The 15951-nt window shown below is 39.6% G+C and overlaps 1 long non-coding RNA gene across 3 annotated transcripts in view; it reads right to left on the reverse strand.

Annotated features, from left to right (window-relative positions):
* Nucleotides 1-15546, reverse strand: part of Gm27243 — a 455800-nt gene extending 440254 nt beyond the window's left edge. For all 3 annotated transcript variants that reach the window (XR_881163.2, XR_001784258.2, XR_001784257.2), the window contains exon 1: nt 15007-15546. This is a non-coding gene — a long non-coding RNA (predicted gene 27243). The remainder of the gene's footprint in view (nt 1-15006) is intronic.
* Between the last annotated feature and the right edge of the window lie 405 nt (nt 15547-15951).

The raw sequence follows: 15951 nt of genomic DNA on the forward strand, positions 1-15951 counted from the left end.
GGAGTATTTAGTGGGATTTGCTCAGACAGTTCTAACCTAAGCTGTGTCTGTACTCTGCTTCCTTGATCCTACTCTTTGTAACTACGGACCTCGGTGTCTTGAGTCCTTCTTTGGACTATCTCAGATACCCCACTTTAAATGATAGAACTTTCATACTTGAAAAATCAAGAGAAGTCGGTGGAAGAAAAGATGGACTTGCTAATAAAGGAATGTACTTATGTATGTATAAGTGTGTATGTATGTATGTATGTATGTATGTATGTATGTAACAATTTTGTGCCCTGACAACCATATTAAAAGTACTACCAAGGTCATTCTGAATGATGAAAGGGCACTAAGAACCCAACAGATAGACTATGTCACATGTTAAGAAAAAAAGAAGTGAGTTTTCTAAAAACACAGCCACGAGAGGAAACACCTTCTTTAAATGTTTCATGCTAAAGATAGAAGCCAGCTGACAATAATGCTAGAGAAAGAATAACCATTCTGGCCTCCTTTCCATCCCTGTGTTCATTGTCTTAATCACAGAAACCAAGCTTACCACAAGAACTTGAGCAAAGGTCAAGACAGAACTACCACATAGATCAGTAGTTTTCAAACTTTCGTGTATGTCAGCCCCAGGAGCACCTGTGAATATATACTGCTGCCCTTCAGTTAGTGACTGACCAACTCTGAGTGAAATCCAAAAATTTATATGCCTTATCATTTTCCCACTGTTCCTGCTAATCCGCAGGACCCCTTTTAGATAGATAGATAGATAGATAGATAGATAGATAGATAGATAGATAGATAGATGGATGGATGGATGGATGGATGGATGGATGGATGGATAGATAGATAGATAGATAGATAGATAGATAGATAGATAGATAGATAGATAGATAGATAACTAAAATAGAATACAAAGGAAGGCTCCCATTCCTTCACTGTATTCCAGCATGCAAAAAGCCTGCAGAGATCCCTTCTACTTTCATCTCACAGTTGTATGAATTAACAGCAGAAATTGCCATGAAGTATTCAAAAATCAATGGGCCTTATAAGATCAAATATTATGTGTAAAAAAAGTTGACAAATGATTGTTTACTTAGATATTCATTTGTAATACTAAGTTTTAGACTTTTACCCACAAAACAACTCAAATTCTTTGACGTTTTAAAACAGATTGATTGATACAAAACCTCCCAAATGTTTAGAGTTGTTTGCCTTAGAAAAACAACATGAATAGTTTTTATACCCACTAAATTCATAACCTGCTTCTGCAACCTGTTTCTAAAGAGAAGAAATGTTTTAGGGAAACAAGAAGCCTCCACAGTGCAAGGTCTAGGGCTTCCCACTGATGCTGCTCTTTGGTCTGTGAGCAGTAATTTGGGCATGCTCTGTATTCTCTCCTTGCTTCATTTTCTCAACTTACAATGAAGATATGAATGCAATTGCTGAGGGCTGCAGATGAGATGATATATGTAAGTCATTTAACACAGTGCCTTGCTACACAGCCAGGGTTTTGGTTTGGTTGCTTGCTTGCTTGCTTGCTTGCTTTCGTTTTTTGAGACAGGGTTTCTCTGTGCAATCCTGGCTGTCCTGGAACTTACTCTGTAGACCAGGTAGACCTCGAACTTAGAAATATGCCTGCCTCTGCCTCCCAAGTGCTGGGATTACAAGCATGCGCCACCACTGCCCGGCTATAGCCAGTTTTTATGAAACATTTTTACTGTTATTACCATGTTAGTCCCCACCACACTTCAGAAAACACTGTAAAAAAAATTGCACACATCAGGCTAGGAAATGGGAAAAAGTCTCTACAGTGTGGTACGGTTACATAGTGTCATATCTAGTATTATTTTTATTCTCCTTCTCTCAACAATGACATAAAAATAAGTGGAATGGGTTACTACAGCTGTGTGGAATGACTTGTGTATGATTAACTCTCTATCTGTAGAATGGTAACACAATGAAAAGTGTTGGTCCCCAAAATGTCATTAGGTCAAGAAAAATATGTTCTAGCCAGGCGTGGTGACGCACGCCTTTAATCCCAGCACTCGGGAGCAGAGGCACGTAGATTTCTGAGTTCGAGGCCAGCCCGGTCTACAGAGTGAGTTCCAGGACAGCCAGGGCTACACAGAGAAACCCTATCTCAAAAAAAAACAAAAAACAAAAAACAAAAAAACAAAAAAACAAAAAAACAAACAAACAAAAAACCAAAACAAAACAAAAAAAATGAAAAAGAAGACGTTCTTTCTTTATAAAATAAACTTCTTTTTTTAACATTTTTTATTAGATATTTCCTTCATTTACAACTCAAATGCTATTCCAGAAGTCCCTTATACCCTCCCCCCATCCTGCTCTCCAACCCACCCACTCCCACTTCCTGGCCCTGGTACTCCCCTGTATTGGGGCAAGGGATCCATACCATAATCAGCCACCAAACGCAGACATTATTGCATATGCCAGCAAGATTTTGCTGACAGGACCCTGATATTGCTGTCTTGTGTGAGGCTATGCCAGTGCCTGACAAATACAGAAGTGGATGCTCAGAGTCATCTATTGGATGGAACACATGGCCACCAATGGAGGAGCTAGAGAAAGTATCCAAGGAGCTAAAGGGGTCTGTAACCCTATAGGAGGAACAGCAATATGAACTAACCAGTACCCTCTGAGCTTGTGTCTCTAGCTGCATATGTATCAGAAGATGGCCTAGTCAGCCATCATTGGCAAGAGAGGCCCTTGGTCTTGCAAAGAAACTTCTTAAGACAGAAGAAAAGATTAAGGAAGATATACTTAATAATTTAAAAATTAAAATTATAAGACTTTCCATCTGAATTGTACTGTTTCTGCTCCTAAATACTTGTAACCTTAAGGCAATTATGACACTAATCATGTGACACAGCTCTACCAGGACACATGTGTTTTGTTAGCCTTTTCACCATTTTGTTGCATTTGTCCTGCTCCTTCCAGGCTGTGAGCTATGCCAACGACACATCCTAAGGAATGGCATTCAGTGAGTCTGCCCTGACTAAGCCAACGAAGAGATTGATCTGATATCGGAGTCATGGTCCCTAAGGTTTGAAATTTGTCCTATCAGTCAAAACCACATCTTCCATAATTCATTTATAAATCCTTGAATGCCACTCCACCCTACTCTATTTTAGGCTTCTTTGTACTTGTTTCTACTTTATACGAAAGTCTCCTTTTGTACTTTAGACTACTTGCGTGGAATCCAGTTGTTTTATAGTTCTTGTTTGGCTTTACTAGTGAGGCGAGAACTTAGATTTGTGTATCCCCTGACACAAGCTAAAAGTATGGATCTGACTTCCAAAAACATTCTTTCTCTATATCTGACTATAATTATCTATACTATCAAGATACATCTATAGCTAGGTCCCTAGTTACAGTTTGACTGGTATTAATGTTAGTTTGCTTTAGAATAGAACTCCATTCCCTAAGACAGGAGAATTGAAACTTGTCATTGTATGCTTCATGGACATTAGCCCTGATGCCAAGTAAATCTCAGTATGGTAAATTAAAAGGCATTCTGGCCAATGTCAGTTTTCAATGCCTACTCACTCAACCCTGCCCTTGACTTATGCCATTTACTAAATGTTGCTGTGCTCTCCAAATCACTGATGCAAGAACCATTTCTTTTCAAGTTATCAGAACAAGAAGCTCAAAAGTGAACTATATTTTTTAAAAACATAGAAATTATTTTTTAAATGAGCTGATAAAAATGATCAACAGCCTCCAAAAGATGAAATCGAAGTGGCCAATAAACATGTGATAAATGTTCACATGATAACCCACTAATTTATGAAATGAAGACTAAAAATAAATAAAGATTCCATCTTGTCCCAGCCAAAATGGTAGTCACTGAAACAACAAAGCAAATAATAAATGTGGGCAAGGAGGCAAAAAAAAGGGGGGGGAGGGGTAACACTAATACACTGCTGGAAGAATTGTTAAATAATCCAGCCTCTGTGTAAATCAATAGAAAGGTTTCTCTAAATCCTAAAAGTGTGAGCCAGTTATAGTGCCCTTGGGTTATCTACCAAACAGACACATAGCATCTTATAGAGATGCTTGCATACCAATATTTAATGATGCACTATTCACAATAGCAGAGAATGGAATCAACTTGTGTCTAATCATCAGCAAAAGGATGAATAAAGAAAGTATGCTCTATACATACATGCATGTAATAACAAGTAGAAAAAGAAGAGACCGTGAGTTTACAGGAGAGGAGAAGAGGTATGTGGGAGGGTTTGGAGGGAGAAAAGGGAAGGGAGACATGTTGTAATTAAATTATAATCTCAAATTTTATAATTTTTCCAGTAACAAAAAAAAATTAAGAAAATATTGTCCTTTGTTGCCACATCTAAACTCTCTATCCATCCTGGTCCTGCATACCTTATGAGAGTATAGGCAAATGAGTTCCCCGCTGAGCAATCGTCCCACACCCCCAGATATAGCCTGACTCCCATACCTAATGTTTCTACCTAGACTAGACAGCCAACCTTGCCTCACTCAAAACCTCCAGGCTCTGTCAAGGACCCATGCTGCTTCTGTGATCCTCGCCATGCCCAAACCGTATCAAACATCTCAGCCTAGCCAAATCCTACACATCTTGTCCCAGGGTCTAGTTAGGCAATTCCACTTTATTCTCACTAAATATATCTTCCCCAACCAAGAGATTTTCTTCTAAACTCAGAGAGAGACCAGCGCTCCTATCCTATGCACCAACCCAGCCCTCTGTGTCCACCTTAGTATATTATACCCAAGGCATATTCTACCTCAGGTTCACATTCTGTTATCCATTTTGTTCTACTGTGTCAATAACAAACAGAGAATTAACCAAAGACATCCATATACTCTGACCTCATCGAAAAAGTAAAAACAATATGAAAGATCATTGCAGTGGTACTTCCCTAAATCCACCAGTCCTATGAAACTGTTCTCCAGTGAGAATTACCCGGATGAACTCAGGGACACAGAATTGAAAAGAACAACTATAGGCTTTATCAAATGATTCACGGAGTTTTAAAAAAGAAGTAAACAACAAAATGAACTTAAAGATAATAAATACCCGAGTGATGCCCAAGAAAAACAAAGACATAATGCTGAGTGAAACAACAAAGACAATCTAGAGTCACAAAGATGAATTCAACAAAGAGATAGAAACATTAAAGAGAATTCAAGCTGAAATGAAGATGGGTTTGAAACCCCAACTAGAAAACTCAAGAGCAAGTTTCACAAAGAGAATGAACCAAGTAAAGGATAGAATATCAGAAATACAGATAAACTGGAGAATCTAGAGAAATAATCAAAGAACATGAAAAATTTTTAAAGCACAGAAAAGGACTATGAAGAAAACGTGAAACATGATGAAATAGACCAAACCTTTGAATGACAGGACTAGATGAGGGAGAATACCAAGTCCATGCTATAGAGTGGATCTCCAAAAGGATCATAGAAGAACACTTTCCCAAAATAAGGAAAGACAGACCCATAGAGATATAAGAAATAAGCAAAATACAAAACAGAGGAGACCAGAAAAGAAAGTCTCCATGACATATCACAGTTAAAACACTAAGGGAGAGTATTGAAAGCTGCAGGAGGCAAAACATACAAACAAACAAACAAACAAACAAAAAGCAAAACAAAACAAACCATACCACAAGTCACATATAAAGAAAAACTTAACAGCTGCTTTCTCAGTGGTAACTTTGAAAGCAAGAAAAGCCTAGGGCAATGCATTCCAACTTCTAAAAGACCAGGACTACCAACTTAGCTGAATTCAGAAAAAAATATCTGCCACAACCTAAGGCTTAGGGAACATTGCAGAAGAGAGAGCAGAAGGACTGCAAGAGCCAGAAGGTCATAGAGTTTCCTGTGAGAGCATGTCTCCTAGGGAAGTAAGAAGTGACGCCCATAAAGTCTCACCAACGTGGCTTCCAGAACATGAACTCAACAAGGATAACAACAATCTACATGCTAAGGTTAACACGAGAAAGCCCACCATGTTTCAACACTACAAAAAGTACTAGCTATTCAGGAATGTTGAGAAAGGGAGAAACAGTCTTCCACAGAGGAGAATACACCAATTGGTTATCTAATATGAAATGTTCAACCCTGAAAATACATACAAGTAACATTATACAAGCTGAGCGCGCACGCACATGCACACACACACACACACACACACACACACACACACACATTTATATGTATACACATGTCACATGTAATATGCAATAATAGCAACCATTAATGAAAAAAGTGACCATGAATCTGAAAGAAAGCAGAGGGATATGTGGGAAGGTTTGGATAGAGAAAAAAGAAGGGGGAAATGATATATTGTAATCTCAGACTGTAAAGAAGTAATACAAATTAAAACAAAAAATGAATTAGATGAATAAACATCTGCCCAACTGAAAAAGAAAGAAAAGCTTTCCTTGTACAAACAGGCTTAAAATTTTATAGCCAGCAGACCACACCTAAACAAATTACAAGAAGTAATAGCTTCAACTGAAGAGAAGCAGAAACCAAGAGAATATACAATGAAAACAATCTAGCTATAATTACTAAAACAAAAAGTAGCATGGGCTTTAAGACCCTCATCCTAGTTGCCTAGAAGTCAGTATTCTGCTAGCAGCCTCCAGATGAAGATGTAGAACTATCAACTCCTCCTGCACCATTCCTGCCTAGATGCTGCCATGTTCCCACTTTTATGATAATGGACTGAATCTCTGAACTAGTAAGTCAGTCCCATTTAAATGTTATCCTTATAAGAGTTGCATTGATCATGGTGTCCGTTCACAGCAGTAAAACGCTAAAACACCAATCTTCCACTGAAAGTCCTGCCTAGCTATAGGAGTGCCTGGTTGGGCCTGGGTGGGAAAGGAAGTGCTTAGCTCTGCAGGAACTAGACTTCCCAAGGTGGGATAATATCCAAGGGGAGCTTTCCCTTCTCTGAGAAGGGATGGGGATTTGTAAGGGCAGGACTGGGAGGAGAAGAGAAGTGTTCTGCAATTAGGATATAATGTAAATCTAAAAATTTAATTATGGGAAAAAGAAAAGTCTACCTGGCTCACAGTTCCCAAGCAGGGAACACGCTGCCCTCTTTCTGGGTGTGTCTTCCCACCTCAGTAAACCTAATGGAGGTAAGCCCTCTCAGGTGTGACAGAGGTTACTGAGCTAAATAACGCCTCACTGCTTTTCCTGGTGACTTTTCTCACAGATAAAAATCAACACTAACCATCACAACTACCCAGACATAGCCATGGATAGAAAATATTTCACCATAGAAGTTTAGAATTTAAAGTCAAAAACCATTTCAAATTGATGAGACAGGCTGACTCCATGACAGGCTTCAAATTGGCAGTTCAGAAGAATAGGCCTAAAATCCCAGGCTTCAGGAAACTAGTGTGAAACTGCCCCACCACCTGGACAATGGGTCAGCTGTTTCCAGCCAGCCCACACACCACAGTAATGGAATGTCCTATAGAGTAAGACAATGCCCACCTAACCTGGGATTTCTCAGCAACAGTTTCCAGCCACCACTCCCAGGTAAAGGTTCTGGAATGCCTAGAGATAGTCAGACAAAGCACACCTACTGGGATTCCCCTAATGTGCTTTGAATCAGGCCTGCAAGCTCACTTTGGGGTCTCTATCTTAGTAGTGGGAGATCCCAGCTTGCTGGACTTCGGCAGGCTAAAACACCCTGTGTTTACATACCATTTGAGTCCTACAACCTTAAGTCCTACAACCTGGTAGGAGGAGAGACAGACTCTTACAGGTTGCTCTTTGACTTCCACAAAAGTGCCTTTACCTACCCCTGATAGGTAGGTAGATAGATAGATAGATAGATAGATAGATAGATAGATAGATAGATAGATAGATACATACATACATACATACATACATACATACATACATACATACATAATAGGTACATACATATATACATAAAAATGATAAGTGCACACATACATCATTCATAGATACATACATAGATGAGGGAGAGACAGGCAGACAAACAAAACACAAATAGACAACTCCAAGATACTTTGGGGCACTGGGTCCTTTCCAGTTTGGCCATTCTGCACAGGAGACAGTCACGGTGCCCAGCTAGAATGGCACGATCTTAAAGTTCTACTTCCATAGGAACCATAAGCAGAGAGTGGACTCTTGGTATAACCAGCTAGCATGTAATATCCATAGACTCATGGCTCAGCATGCAAAAGTGTGCCACATTGTGCCTGGCCAAGTATCCAGTCCCATCAGACCCATATTGTAGATGCCCTTCTGTGAGATACCACACCAAAGTCTAAGCACACAGGATCTTCAGCCTGGAAGAACTCAGGTTAGCCAGCATCCATTAGAAAGTAGCCCAGCCCACTAACATCTCTGTGGTACCCAAGAATGGGAAACAAATTCACTCACTCACTCCTGGCCAACTTGTTCCTCTAGAAGGAGTACTGCTCCAAACTCTTCCCACCACCACCATGCCAAGGGCCAGCCTTGGCTTAGAGAGGGATTTTGGGAAAAGTATCTCTGGGAGTGACTCCAAGTCAATTTGTGGGTGGAAGCTGGTGGTCTATACTTCACTCGAAACAGCTTTCCTGCTTGCTTTCTCTCTGTTCTGCTTTCTTTCTTTCTGATCTGGTTTCTCTAGAGATCTCTAGAAAGTTCTCTCTATGTTCTTCTCGAGATAGTTCTCCAAGCAGTACACTCTTGCTATTCGAAAAAATTCTCTGGATAGCTCATCTTATGCAGATCAGAAGCCTAGTCTTTTATTTTACATACCAACCCACTCACTTCAGGTTTCCTTTGATTATTCTATGAATCAGCATTCTGAGATCTCAGCCCAGTAATTCTTAGGAGAGAGCAAGCACACATTTTCTTTTCACACGCAAAAGAATTCAGAGATCTGCCTGCCTCTGTTAAGCACAGACAATAAGCTAGCTGGGTGGAACCCCGTCCTGAAATTACCATTTCTACTAACCTGGGACTAACTTTGCTCTGTCCCAGGCAAATCCTGAACTCAGGATAAATGTGTCTGCCTTTGTAAGCATAAAGAAACAAACAGCTGGGTGGGATCTCCTTCCATCACTACTCCCTAAATCTGTTTATCTCTTCCTTTAGTATCTTTCCAACAAGTTGGCTCATAGTATAGCTGCCTCTGTTCCTTTAGATCTGTGAAGCCCCTTATACAATTCATATTACATCCTTACATTTTTACATAATTAAGAAATTATGTATTTTTGAGCTCATGTTTTTAGAGGTTTTTTCCACAGCCTTAAAGGCTGTTCTGAGGGTCCCAGCATTTACATTTTGCTGAGACATTAGCCACACCTTTACCTCACAGACTCATGCTGTCTCTGATTGTCATGGAATCATTAATGTCAACGGGGAGGACATTCCTTGAAGAAGGAATGTAAAATATATATACTATTATACAAACAAATCTCACACCCAGGGCAGCCATAGACACTTGTGGTGGCCCATGCCTGCTGGCCCAGTCCCAGGGGCAGAACCATGTCATTCTGCCCTACCAAGGCCATGTCAGACTCAGCACCACCACCACCCCTTGGGAGCATTCTGCTCCAAGAAAGGAGGCAGTTCTGGTGAAGAAATCACACTGGCCCCTTGCTTACAGGACCTGGGGTCATCTTCCATAATATCTACAGAGAAGAGAAAGTCAGAATCATCACAAAGAAAGAGAAGAGCCTCAAGGGTTTTTTGCCAGTTTTTACACGGCCCATGCCAATCCCCGACTCTTTGGCATCAAATAGAAAGGGCCAAAGTAGGTATAGAGCAAAATGTTAAGACAAAGTAAAGCCTTGTGGTGGGTTAAGTAGTTTGAGCCACCTGATAGGTTCATGTGTTTGAATGCTTGGCCCATAGAGAGGGCCCCCATTAGGAAGCGTGGCCTTATTTGAGGAGGTGTAGCCTTGTTAGAGGATGTTTGTCACTGTGGAGGTAGGGCTTTGAGATCTAAGCTAAGCACTGTATATAACAAAGATACTCTCCTTCTGCTACCTTCCCATCAAGATGTAGAACTCTCAGCTCCTTCTACAGCACCATGTCTGCTTGGACATTGCCATACTTGCCACCATGACAATAATTGACTAAACCTCTGAAACTGTTAAGAGAGTCGAAATCAAATGTTTTCCTTTAATAACAGTTGCCTTGGCTGTGGGGTCTCTTCACAGCAATAAAACCCAACCTAAGGCATGCTCTATTGTAGTATTGCGATACATTTTCAAAAAAGCTAAATAAATAATAAATAAATAAATAAATAAATAAATAAATAAATAAATAAATGTAATTGAAACAAAAAGAACACTGATTGCTCACAGATGCTTTTGAGTTTTCTGAATTCTCCAAACCAGAGACTTGTAAGTCCTAAACTGTAAGCGAATGCTACAAAAGCATAGCTAGTATCTGAGACTGAGGAGGCGAACTCAAGGCCCAGGTTAGTGGCATGACCAAAATCACTTTCCCAACTCACATTCTGTGACTACAGGAACCTAACTAATGTCTTTGTCTTCAATCCTGATTTACCAAATTCACCTGGTTCAATGCCAAGATAGCCATTTTGAAAGACATATCTAATAGTTGTAACCCCTGACAACTCTCACAGTCTGTAGACTAAAATACAAACTCTAATGTAATGAGAACGAATCCTAAATATAAGGCTTTGTATACCCTTATAATCTGATTTCCTACATCCCTCTGTTCTATAAGCTAAACATGTCTATTGAAATGGATGTCCCACGCTGTAAGATACTTTTTCTTATTTTCGTACAATATTCTTTGGTCCTGGGGAAACAAAGGAAAGGAGAAAGTAAAAAATGAAAGGGAGGGAATATCCTACTTATTCTTGAGTTAATTCTAATGCCAGTCACTCAGTGTAGACTTCCTGAAGCTAGCTCAAAAAAGATCTGTGTTCTTATATTATAACATTAAGTAGAGAAAATGTTCTCATAGCATAGAAAAGTTGAACCTAAGCCATGGCAGTGTCCCTTCCCAGCGTTCTTATGAGGTCAGGACACAGCAGGGACCCCTGTGGGAGTTGTTCATACATGCTGCCTGCCCACCAGAATCAAGTTTGAAACTTTGTTAAAGAAAACAAAGCAAATATTCCTAAAAATCCCCCTTAGAATGGAATGTCCTAGGTGCTGGCACTTAAGCATCTCAGCTGTTCTGATGAAAACAAGTAGATGACGAGCGACAGACTGGAGTCACCGTGGGTAGAATAGGCTACTCATACTGAATGGAATTGTGGGACAGACCCGTAAGGAAAGCTCTAAGGTAGAACTAAGCCGGCATCCAGGGCCACAACTGTACAAGTTGGGACACAGGACAGCAAAGATCTGAAGTTGGCAATCCAAAAGCTCTTCTACCTGCACAAGAACACATCAGATCTGGAGCGAGAGTAGGGTTCACGAAGGAATCGAATGCACTGGGTCTGCATTCCAGACATACTGGAAATAAGATGTTTTGAAGAGCCTACTAGCAAGGCAGTGGTGGTGCACGCCTTTGATCCCAACACTTGGGATGCAGAGGCAGGAGGATTTCTGAGTTCGAGGCCAGCCTGGTCTACAGAGTGAGTTTAGGATAGCCAGAGCTACACAGAGAAACCCTGTCTCAAAAAACAAAAACAAAACAACAACAACAACAAAAGAGCCTATCAAATGAAGGCTTCTACATTCAGCCACACACTGAAGCTTGAGGAGATGGTGCTGGCTGTCAACTCAGATCTACTGAATCAGGATCAGTATTTTAACCAGATCTCTAAATAATCAAAAGTCCACCATGAAATCTGTGATGTGCCAAAGCCTGATTTCTAGATTTCCTGGGCTAGGTGAAAGAAATCAAGCACTGTGACTATGAGCAGTTTGAGGGCCAGAACCTCATTCAATTTACCTTATTTCTGCCCTCACAGGGCCTTGAGAACAGACACTGTAGTTTATAAGTCCAGGTTTGACAATCTAAAGCTGGTCCAGTTTAAACTCAGCCAGCCACTCACCAGCTCTGTGGTATAAGCACACTACTGAAGAATACTTTTATTTTTTGGAGTACAGGGACAACTGAGTCAAAAGAATGACATGTTTGTTTGTTTGCTTGTTTGTTTGTTTACTGGCTTTATAAGTATTTCAATCATACAATAGTTAATGGATAGTCAGAGTATGATTAAGTCCTAGGTTAAGGTGTGAAAGAGGGAGGGTGTCTTAAAGTGGCTGAACTCTTCATAACCAATTAGCGTTCCATACAAGAATTCTTGGATGTGATGGATGAAAGCTGATCAAAGCATATGGATTGCTGGCTTCTTTAGTGTCATGACATAAACTGCATGACTTTAAAACTCTCTGATTCTCCCCCAAATTCCTAAAAGAACGCTTTTGTGGCACATTTTCACTTAATAACAGTGAAGTTAATTTACATGTTTTGATAGTTTTGCTTTATAGACTTGCAAATCTAGGCTATTATGAGCAGTGAAGTGTATTTAGTTTTCTGTTAATCCTTAAAGCTTTGGTTTATCTGTTCTTAAATTAAAAGAAAAAGAACAAACTTTTAGTTCTTCATTTATGCACATAACAACTATGTGGGTGTTTTCTGGCAGAGATGAGTCTAGGACTTGATGTCTTGTCTCCCTATTCATTTGTTTGTTTGGTGTTTGTTTGCTTGCTACACTGGAGATTGAATGTAGATTGTCAAACACAGTTTACCACTGCACAGTATTATTCACAGCCCACTAACCATTTTTAAAAATTAGTTACTTAAACCTAGGTATGTTGGGGGCTGGTCCGGTGGTGCAATGGTTACTACTACCATCCCCTGGCAAAATATAGTCTTCATCTGTGGATGCTAGCGAGCATGGATTCAAACCCAAACCAGCTGCCCAGCATACCAATTCCGACCCTATTAAGTGCTTCCCCCACCAAAAATGTTGTAAGTACTATAAAAACATAAAATATATCATGACACTAAGAAAAAAAAAACTTCTTTTATTCTGTTGAAGTCACTTTCAGAAGTTACAAAAGATGACAAGGTAGAAGACAGTTTTGGAGGCGTGGCTTTTAAAAACAAGTTTCCCCGTGTTGCTCATCCCAGCTGGACCCAAAACTTCTAGGATCAAGTACTTTGCAAGGCTTAGCATCTCACCAAATCCACCCCCAGCAGCTGGGATGACAGGAATGAGTCACTGTGTCTGCATACTTTTTATTTAGGTAATGTTCAAATGTAAAGGAGATCACAATATTTTCATTTCGCTTATCATTCTTTCAAACCCTATGCTTGCTTATAGGGGTTTTTCAATTCAATTCTCTTTTTAAAATATTTTCTAAGCTATAAAATATACTTTTAAATAGTGTTAAAGTATGCATCTCAGTTTCCAGATGGCCGATTTTTACTAAGGATTTTAATATTTGGGATTCAGAAATTGCAAGATAGATAAATGATAAAGCAATGATACTGTATTGATAAAGATCAAACATGCCTTTAAAATACACTAGTTTAATTTTTAAAATGAGGTGTAAAACAGTTGCATTAGAAAATGCCTAATTAGTTGCTAACCTTCTAAGATGACACTGTGAAATGTTTTCCTAAAGTTTGTATACATTTTAAAAATATTGTTAATGTTTCTGAGTAGTCCATTCAACGGTATAATTTATGACAGAACATTCAAAACATGAACTCCAACTGACAAGTCTGAGAAATTTCAAAGTGGCACTGACAATCCCAATCTACTTCCTTTCATGCCCAGATTCACTTACTATGTCATTTGACTCTCAAGCCTGCCTTCAGACGTAATTGGAACAAAACCATCAGCAGGCTCCATCTCCATTTGGGCATGTAACCCTTTTACAAACACAATCACAGCCAAACACCATTGTAACCTGATTTGCATTTGCACTAACTAAATTACAAAGCGCACTGAGGGTGCCTGCTATGCACACCACAGACTGGTTAGGAGGATGTATTGCGGAGCTTCTATGAACACTAATTAAAAAGGTTTTATCTTTCCCCTCTGGTTCACTGAAATTGTCAAATGTCTCGCCTGCTACAACTTTGTTCGAAAACAGTTTTCAAACATGTGATCAGAGCTAGGCAACTATTTAAGGGAACGTGATTCTGTCTCCCTGCTGGACAAGCTCTAGAGATGAAGTTTTCGGCTAAACTTTGAGCTTCCTTCCCTCTGTTATTTTGTGTTGTGCAACCTTGGCATTATCCAATGGTGGACTTTTATCTGTGAATATCTAAATCCTGTCTTGTGGAAAACTAATTACTGAACCACTGAGAGCTTCATAATGTCCTGCATTTAAGTCCTGAGCATCATACATAATGCATAGGCAGCAGTCCCTGCACTCTGATTACAGAACACTGTCATTAAGTGAGCAAATTAAAGATGTGAATAATTCACTGGCTGCGCCTATTGTCAGCACTGCATTGTGAAATTAGAATTTCTAATAAGTACTGCAATTTTTTTAACCCAATTAACACAGAGAACATCTTGAGACTGATTAGTACAATAAAAATTATTACCTTATTCTTTTGCTTCACAACAGCCAAATTAAATACTGTACTTAATTATGCAGCATTCATTCCTTCTCTGTTAAAAAAAATCCTATTGTTTTAATACGAGTTATAATATTTGTATGTGAGCTAAAAATATAACACATGCATCTGTAGCTCACTGTCTTTTGCAAAGTTTTTTTGAGAGTCTGAACAACACCATTGTTGCCACTGGTGGGTGATGATGGCATTAGTGAGCTCTTAAACCAAACATTTTCCCTAAAAACAAACAGCATATACATCATTGACAGAGTAACCCAGCTCTAGGAATTCAGTTGCATCTATTAGACCTCTGCTTTTTCTTAACTCTTTGGATACAGATTAACACTGGTTTGCCCCCACTGATCACATTGATTGTGATTGAAGATGAAATACATATTTAAGAAATTTAATTGATTAGGAAAACAACCAAGTAACTGAAGCAGTGGCTCTTACCTCGGATGCTCATTTAGCAAACAGAGATCTGTGTGACTCCTGTCAGGCAAGTAGGAAAGTCCAGTTTGTGCTCGGAACGATGATCCTATGCAGAGTGTGTCTGCTGCCATATTAAATAAAGAAAATGATCATTTAAACCGAGGCTTTTGTCTCTCAATATTTCCTCCTGCTGTCCCTTTCGAATCAAAGCCTAGAAAGGCAGGCACATCTGGTGGCAGTCCCTGCCCCTGACCGCAGCAGCCTCTGGAGAACCCCCCCTTCCTTTTCAGCTCCTCTGCATCCCTTCCTGGGTAACTTCACCCCCCTAAAATGAGGGAGAGAACGATGACATTGCAGGCAGAATGTGAGATTGTTTGTTCAGCTTCTGCAGCCACCTCCTTCCTGTCTAGATATTTTACAGAAAGAAAATGAGAGAGAGAGAGAGAGAGAGAGAGAGAGAGAGAGAAGGTGCTCTGAAAATCAGTCAGACACAATGCAATAGGGAGATGGAGAGGAGGGATAGGAGAGAGAGAGAGAGAGAGAGAGAGAGAGAGAGAGAGAGAGAGAAGGGGGTGGCTGTCAGTGCAGATAAATCTGCATATGGAAATTAGGGTTATCCTGGGTACAGTTTTATTTAACTATGATCTACTGTTTTTTAAATTAGACCAGAATTTGAGCAAAGGGAAGAAAGTAAGACTGTCAAGCAGACTAACTTCTAATTCAATAGACTTACATTTTCATTACACCTGCAAAGAGCTGATCTAGATGTTGTAGGGAAAATAAAAGGAACAAAATACAGAGTGTTTCCCCTGCTATTATGCTTAACAAATGAAAGAGAATGTACCCCTTAAAATAATACAAATAATACAAGAGTCTAGAGGAGAAAAAGTTATCCAGAGTCGGTAATTGACAGTTTTTGTAGAAACAAATAGTAGCATATTCTTATGCTTTACTGTCAGATATGAC

The sequence above is a fragment of the Mus musculus genome, chromosome 4 (genome assembly GCF_000001635.26).
Source record: "Mus musculus strain C57BL/6J chromosome 4, GRCm38.p6 C57BL/6J".
In the NCBI taxonomy this organism is placed as follows: domain Eukaryota; kingdom Metazoa; phylum Chordata; class Mammalia; order Rodentia; family Muridae; genus Mus; species Mus musculus.